This window comes from Mandrillus leucophaeus, unplaced genomic scaffold (genome assembly GCF_000951045.1).
Source record: "Mandrillus leucophaeus isolate KB7577 unplaced genomic scaffold, Mleu.le_1.0 Scaffold3, whole genome shotgun sequence".
Classification (NCBI taxonomy): Eukaryota; Metazoa; Chordata; class Mammalia; order Primates; family Cercopithecidae; genus Mandrillus; species Mandrillus leucophaeus.
This window is the reverse complement of record NW_012103142.1, coordinates 6,800,034-6,808,385: the sequence shown is the minus strand read 5'-3', so window position 1 is coordinate 6,808,385 and position 8,352 is coordinate 6,800,034.

Here is an 8,352-nt window from a genome sequence, read left to right as displayed (position 1 = left end):
AATATGGGCCATCAGAGGAGAAGAACAATCAATAGAAATAGAGGCCGGGTGTGGTGGCTCACGCCTGTAATCCCAGCACTTTAGGAGGCCAAGGCAGGAGGATCACCTGAGGTCAGGAGTTTGAGACCAGCCTATTCAACATGGTGAAACCCCATCTCTACTAAAAAATACAAAAAGTAGCCGGGCATGGTGGTGCATGCCTGTAATCCCAGCTACTCGGAGGCTGAGGCAGGAGAATCGCTTGAGCCTGGGAGGCAGAGTTTGCAGTGAGCCGAGATCGCGTCATTGCACTCCAGCCTGAGCAATAAGAGCGAAACTCTGTCTCAGAAAAAAAAGAACAAAGAAATAGAAATAGCCCCAGGCATGGCACAGTTGATAGAGTAAATAGACAGAAACATTTTTAAAATGCAATGGGTGTGTGTTTCAAATCTAGGCAGAAAAATGCTCCTTGTAATTCCTTAAACATAAACATGGCTCATTCATCTGGTCATTGTTTTGACAAGGATGTGCCATCCATTGTGCTAAGTTCTGAGGATTCAGAGGTGACAGAGTCAGAGGTGACAGAGACAGAGAAAGTGCCAGCATTCTTGGAACCTACATTCTAATGAAGGACAGGGACAAGTCAGGCATGGTGGCTCACACCTGTAATCCCAACACTGGGAGACTGAGGCGGGTGGATCACGAGGTCAGGAATTCAAGACCAACCTGGCCAACATGGCGAAACCCCGTCTCTAGTAAAAATACAAAAATTAGCTGGATGTGGTGGTGCACACCTGTAATCCCAGCTACTCTGGAGGCTGAGACAGGAGAATCGCTTCACCGAGGAGGCAGAGGTTGCAGTGAGCTGAGATCGCGCCACTGCACTCCAGCCTGGAGTCTCACAACAAGAGCGAGACTCCTTCTCTGAAAAAAAAAAAATAGGAGAGAGACAATAAGCAAGTAAGCAAGACAATCTGATAAAGAAGGAGTTGGGGTTAGCTGGGCATGGTAGCAAGCACCTGTAGTCCCAGCTACTCAGGAGGCTGAGGTGGGAGGATCCCTTGAACCCAGGAGGTTAAGGCTGCAGTGAGCTGTGATCACACCACTGCGCTCCAGCCTGGGTGACAGAGCAAGACCCTGTCTCAAAAAAAGAAGAAGAAGGAGTTTGGGGTGGGGTAGGATGGGCTTGGACTCACTGTCAAGGTGGGTGGGAGTGTGAGAACCCAGCAAGGTGCAAAGAGAGAAGCAGGGAAGGGAAACTTAGGACAAAGGTGGCAGGTTAGGTATCGGGTGATGGGAAGAGGCCTAGGATGTGGAGCTTGGCAAAAAGGGGACTTGTGGGGATTTGGGCCACGTGAGCATGTGAGGGAGATGGCGTTCCTTCCCTAACACGTGTCCAGGGACTGCCAGGGCTCTGAGGCAAGAGCAGGTGTAGAGAGGTTGGCTGTGAATGTTGGAAGTTGAAAACGTATGTGTCAAATATGGGAGGGAAAAGCAGTGTTTCCTTGAATACAAGCTCCACCTCACCTTGCAAAAAGTGGCCTCTGAGTGTAGCCCTGGATGCATCTCTCAAGGAATAGGAGGAAGCAGCAACCTTTTCAGAGTTAACTGCTTTATTTGGGTTTTCCATGGCCCCGTGCCAGCCAGCAGGGCTGAGCCAGTTTCACCCACACTGAGCGGGAACTCAGCAAAGAGCAAGAAGCACGCCAGTTCTTTCCATTCCCTCAGCTCCCGATCTCGGGAGGGCAGCCCCTCCCCAGGCCAGCACCCACCCCCTTCTGGCCCCAGGTGGGGGATGCTCTTGTTATCTTTTCTCTGAAATATCTCCTGGGTTTGCCTTTTCCATCACTGTCCTTAGACTGAGGCAAGCAGTCCCCCTGCCTTTAGCCCCATGTTTTGGGGGAAACCTGTGCTTTGACGTGCTTTGCTAGAGACTTTCTAAGTCTCCCTCTGGTGCTGGGACAAGCCATGACCAACAGCGTCATCCATGCAGGCCACTCCTAACACAGTCCAGGCCTCGTGTGGGTCTCAGTTCCCTTTTCTTCTTTCAGGAAGCTCTCCAGCGCCTGCACAGGGTTGACCAGCTGTCCCAAGGTGCTCTAGGACTCATGCCTGTGAAGCTGTTTTAGGGCTTCCTTGTCAGTCCCTGGTTCCAGGAAAGCAGCCTGATAAGTAGATCATTCCTGCTGGCTGGTGTGGCATTTCTTTCATGGCACTACCTGGGATTGGGCCACCAGACCTGTGCTAACATGCTGATTTGAGGGGCTCAACAGTCCACCACAGGGCAAAGAATCGTCATGTGAACCAATTAGACAATAAACAAATGCCGAAGTGCCTCTTCCCTGTCATTATTCTAAATCTACACAAATCAGTCATTATACCTCACATGGGCTCACGAATTTGGTACTAAATTTTTTTTCATCAAATTGTTTATACACACAGGGGTCCATCCACAAAAACATATTTGCCGGGACCCTCACACACCAAGAGCAACTGGCCCCCTCTCCCCTCTGGTTTCCGGGCTCAGTATCTCTCCCAGGCCCCGGGGACGCTCTGCTCCTCCCTGTCTCGGCTGCACTCCTCATCCACATCCCAGCTCACAGCAGCCCAGGCTTCCTGCTGCTGCAGCTCCAATGACTCTCAACTCTGGGTTTTTCTTATAGTCTAAGAGGTGGGGGGATGTAGGGAGATTCGTTAACAGGGGATATCCAGCAGATATTTTAACAACATCTTTCATGGCCAGGTGCGGTGGCTCACGCCTGTGAGGCTGAAGCAGGTGGATCACGAGGTCAGGAGTTCAAGACCACCCTGGCCAAGATGGTGAAACCCTGTCTCTACTTAAAATACAAAAATTAGCTGGGCGTGGTGGCGGGTGCCTATAATCCCAGCTACTTGGGAGGCTGAGGCAGAGAACTGCTTGAACCCGGGAGGTGGAAGTTGCAATGAGCCAAGATTGCACCACTGCACTCCAGCCTGGGCGACAGAGCGAGACTCTGTCTCAAAATAAATAAATAAATAAATAAATAAATAAATAAATAAATAAATAAATAAAAAATACAATATCTTTCTTTTTTCAATTTGAGTGGCCATCAAGAGATGCAGGTATGGTCTTCCCACTCTTGTCATGCTTCCAAGGGCATTGGCCTAATATGCCAGGACAAGCTGACCACCCACCCCTCCATTAAGGTTCACAGAAGAGCAATTTCCCTGCAGCACTTACCACAGTGACCCAGACAAAGGGGTGGAGAACTAGAGCCTGTGACAGACAGTGTCAGTGCCCTGCCGGATCCCCCCAGCCTGCCTGGAGGTCACGTGCAGCATTCGTGGAATGTCTCCATCTACACCAGTAGCATTCTGTCCTAAGCACCTGCATCTTTCTACGCACGGGGACTCTCTGGCCACAGGAGTGCTCTCAGCCCACAAGCAGGGCAGGCTGGCAGTGCAGGAGTTAACCTCCCCAGGAGCACTCCTCAATTAACGAGGGACAAGTGTAGGTAGATAAACACCCCAGCTTCCTTGCCACTCTGTGGGACAACTCTACAGCGTGTTCTGCACAGGATGGGGACCCAGTTGCCCGTAACAGTCACCTGTGCAAAAACACGCCCTGAATCGACTGCCTTCCATTCCCCACTCCCCTGTTTGCACATCCTGGGGTCAGGTCCCGGATGAACCACGCACACCCGCATCGTGTCTCGGGACCCGCGCTGAGGGAAGTCCAACTTAGACAAGGGCATCCGTTTCAGAATTATGGGTAAGGGTTCTTGAAATCACGCTCTCTGGGTTGGTGGAAACGGGAGCCCTCTGCCCCCACTTCAACCACAGCTCCACTCTTAACTAGGCTTCAGACCGGGGCTCTGGCAAAGATTTCATGTGTGAGAGGAATCCTGTTCCTTAAAAAAAAGAAAGATGTAATTTCTGAACAAAATTAGTAACAAGTGTGTTTGTTTGTTTGTTTGTTTGTTTGTTTGTTTGTTTCAAGGCTTTACTCTGAATCACCCTTCAGCTTTCCCTGGTCCATCTGCTGGTCACAGCACAAGCTGGCCCACCTCTGAGATCATACTCACAAGGGCACACAAAGACCCCTACAAACCCACGCCACCGCTGCCTCCATATAGGATGCTGTGGGGAGACTCTGGGAGCCCAGGCTCCCACATCCAAAGCTTGCTGCTCCAGCCACATGGTGCAAACTATTTGGGGGGGCACAGTTAGGGAGGTGGCATCTAAAACCAGTGCTCTCTGTCTCCACTTGCCCTTTCTACTACAAGGCACGTACCTGGGGCAGGAGGGCCTTATCTTCTCCCCTGCATTCTAGTTTGGAAAGTGTCCTTTTTCACCCATATGGATATGCGTCTATTGAGGGGCTCCACAGTGAATACCTATGTTGGATGGTGGGATGGGCGGTCTGTCCTGTCCTTATCTCGGGGCTCGTTCAGATGGAAAGAGGCTCGTGCCCAGCTGCTCTGTTTACTCTGCATTCTCTACCCATTGTACACTGAATCGATTGGGCAGATGGGGAGGGGGTGTTGTTTTTCTTCTTTTTCCCCAATCTCCTTATTAGTTCAGCCTCAGAAAGTCCCTTATCACCTCCGGATGTCAGGCCACACTCTGTCATCAGGCCTGGCCATGTCAGGCTCTCCATTAATTGATTTTGCCCTCCCCCTTGGGAAGCATAAATTGGCTCTGCCCATTAGCAGCAATAATTCCCTGAAAGGGATTGTAAATCATGCCTTGTGTCCACCCAGAGCCCACAGCAGAGTGGTGCTCACGTAGGGAGATGTTGGACAGGGAGGTCCCTGCAGCCCTGCTGTTTTTCTCCTAATCTTGGCCAAGTGCTGACCTCACAGGACCACAGTGGACTAGGAAGAGTAGCTGAATCAGGTCCCAGCACACAGAGGGCGCTCAGTCAGTGTGTGTAGAGCGAGTTAAGGCAGGAAGCGAGGGAGGCAGGATGGGAACGTCCTCTCTGGTGCAGAGAGCTCTGTGGGCTTCTTGAGCTGAGATCTCCCCCAAAGTCCACCATGATGTTGCCCTTTCTGTGGCTATTGTGGCCCTAGGGTTTTCAGAAGTCCCCCAATAAACTGAACATGCTTCTGAGAAAGACTCTATCCTAAACCCCAGCCACATGAGGTCTTGTTGGACTTGGGTGGTTTTGAAAAACTGATGTAAGAGGGAGATGTGAGGGTGCAACCAGAAGAGAGTAGAGAGGCAGCAGTGCAGAGAAAGAGCCAGGAAAGGCAGGAGGAAGCTGCGCCGGCTGACTTTGCCAGAACATGGTAGAGTCTCAACAGATAGTCCCAGCACACAGTAGGTTCCCAACAGATCATTCGCAACTGAATGGAGTGTCCGCCCGCAGTGAGTCTGGTACCACTTCCTGCCCAGGACCTGAGGGAGGGAAGGCACCTTGATGGCTGATTCATCCCTCCCTCTACCCCAGCCCACCTCAGACATCCCTGTGGCCCACTAAGTTCACCCCCTTCTCCCATGCAGATAGTCCATTCTCTTTTCCTTCATTTCCGTCCCCCTTAGAACAACCGTCATTACCTGTGGACTGCGTCCAGACTGCTTGAAGATACTCAGTGCTACAGAGTTGCTCAGTCCTGCCTAAGCCCTGCAGACATCCATGGATGAGCTTTCTAAATGATACACGAGAGAGCTCTCCACGTATTGAGTTTCTCCAGGGCAATCAAATAGGGTTTGACTCTCACACTGCCTTTCAGATATAATTCTAACCCTTGCTTAAGCCAGGAGCTAGTGCATCTGTAGTAGAAATGAGTGCCAGCACTCTGTTGCCCCATCTGAGTCCAGATGCTTCCTTCTCCCTCCAAGACAAGCCCACATCCCAACAAGGTGCCGTCTGGGAAAGCTCCGGAACTATGAGCAACTATGTTGCTCAGAACCACTTCAGAGATCCCCAGATGGCCTCAGAGGATTCCAGAAGCAGCAGAATTCCAGAGAAGGTGGGCTCCATCACACCACCCCCAGACAGGGCCATGTCTAAGCCACAGGGTAGACGAAAGCCTGCAGGCTTGTCACTGCGTCGGGATGTTCTTGGTGGTGCGCAACTGTAGTCCCAGCTACTCAGGAGGCTGAGGCAGGAGAATTGCTTGAACCCAGGAAGTGGAGGTTGCAGTAAGCTGAGATCGCACCACTGCACTCCAGGCTAGGCTACAGAGTGAGACTCTGTCTCAAAACAAACAAACAAACAAACAACAACAAAAAATAACAATTGGGAAGTAACAGAATACCTAATGGTGGCTGAAACAAATAAGGTTTATGTTTTTAATATAAAAAGAAATCTAGAGAGGTGTGTGCAGGAATTGGTCCAGTGTCTTTGCAGTGCCCATGACCTTTCCCTCAGGGACACAAGATGGCTCAGCAGGTCCAGACAGAAAGAGGGAGAAATGTGGGGCCAGCTGCAGCTGAACCCTTTGTCAAGAGACAATAATTTTGCCCAAACCTCCACAGCCACCTCTGCCCAATCATGGCTGGACCTGGGTACGTGGCCAGCCCCAGCTGCAAGGGAGCTTGAGAAAGTGGGTGCAGGGGACGCATCGGCCCTCAGGCCTCCTCCCCAGGTTTTAATGTGTTTTTCTTCCAGTGGCCTAGCCTGTAGCTGGGGCTCTCCACAAGCTCCTGGAGCCATTTTGCCTGCACGTGCGCAAAGCCAGAAATGCATGAGTGACGGACTAATGTGGTATTCCCAGCTCCCCTGCTGGGACTCACTGGGATGCACTTCACCTGCCAGGGCTCCCAGGAACCAGGCTGAGGCTGGGACTGTGGTGTCCTGTTTGGCTTTCTCCTCAGTCTGGCCCTCTTGCCCACTGTCTTATGGATCTTCAGTGACTTCACTGCTCTCAGGGACTGAGACAGAGGGGAGCAAGATTAGCTCGATGACTTAGACCAATTATGCTCCATTGCCTGGGGTTGACACTTACAAAGCCAGGGTTCTGCTACCTGGGAAGGAGGAAAAGGATACTCAGCACGCAACTCACAGTGTCTGCAGCCACAGCTCATTAAAGGAAACAGCAGAAAACACAGCAGAGAAATCAGAATCCTCGCCCTGGGCTAGTGGGAATATAAAACAGTTTAGCCACTTTGGAAAATAGCCTGGCAGTTCCTCAAAAAGTTCAACACAGAGTGGCCAGATAATCCAGAAATTCTACTCCTAGGTATGTACCTGTGAGTAATGCAAACATAGGTCCACAGAAAAGCTTGTACACAGAGGTTCATAGCTGCTTTATTCTTAAAAGAAGGAAACAGAGACAACCCAAATGTCCATCAACTAGAAATCAAATGGATAAACAGATGTGTTATAGCCACACAACGAAATATTACTCAGCCAGAAAGAAGGAAGAAGTACTGTTACATGTAGCAACAAGGCTGAACCTTGAAGACTCTGTGAATACACTAAAAACCATTGAATTGCACACTTGAAATGTGTGGATGATACAGCATGTGAACTATATCTCAATAAAGCTGTTATACATGTACATGAACAAGCATGTGCACACACCACACACACACACACACACACACATACACAGGCAAAGAGAAAGAAAAGCACCCTCAATTCCATCCACTCAGAGAGAGCCACTGGTACCATCCCAGGATCAGGATATACTTCTAGTTTCTTAAATTCACACATACATTTCACCGACATATCCTCTGAAGGTAACTCACTAGAGGGCTTCATGCAAGACAAATTAGCAAAAGTTATAAAACCAATATATCCAATTTATCAGCAGAATCAACCCTGACACTCTTACCATCGGGCTGAGCCAGACAATCACCTGTCTATTTACTTTGCCCTGATTTGTTGCGCAGTTTACTCATCCTGAGTTTCCCCCAATAGCCAGGTCAATTCTCCTGCCCCATCCTGTAGCCAAGGCAACTGAGTAGAAGGTTTATTCGCACCCATTCTGATCTATTCCCAGCTCCTCAGCTGGGGGCTTACAGCCTTCAAGGGCGAAGACGCTGGGGGCTGCCGAGAGAGCCCACTGGGGCCTGGACAGAGTGAGCACATCTATCCGGTTTAGCCCAGAAACATCCATCCAACTTGGAGGCAGAAGGAGAGATATGAAGCACTCAGGAGAACCTGGTGGGTCTCTTTGAAGGGTCCAGGACACTGACTTGCTGCTGTCCATGGAAACAAAGGCCGGGAGGGGGTGGCCGGCCTGTTTGCACTCACAGCATAGCACTTAGTGCAGCCAAGCTGAGCCGCACTGTTCAAACAGTCTCCCCAGCCTCCAGACACCTGCGCCGAGGAGGAGGGCAGGGCAGGCGGCAGCCTGGGCACAGGTCCCTAGGTGCTTACTCCTCACCTGTTTCCCACCTCTCCCCCATAGCCAGCCCCACGGCCCTGGCAGGGTCCTG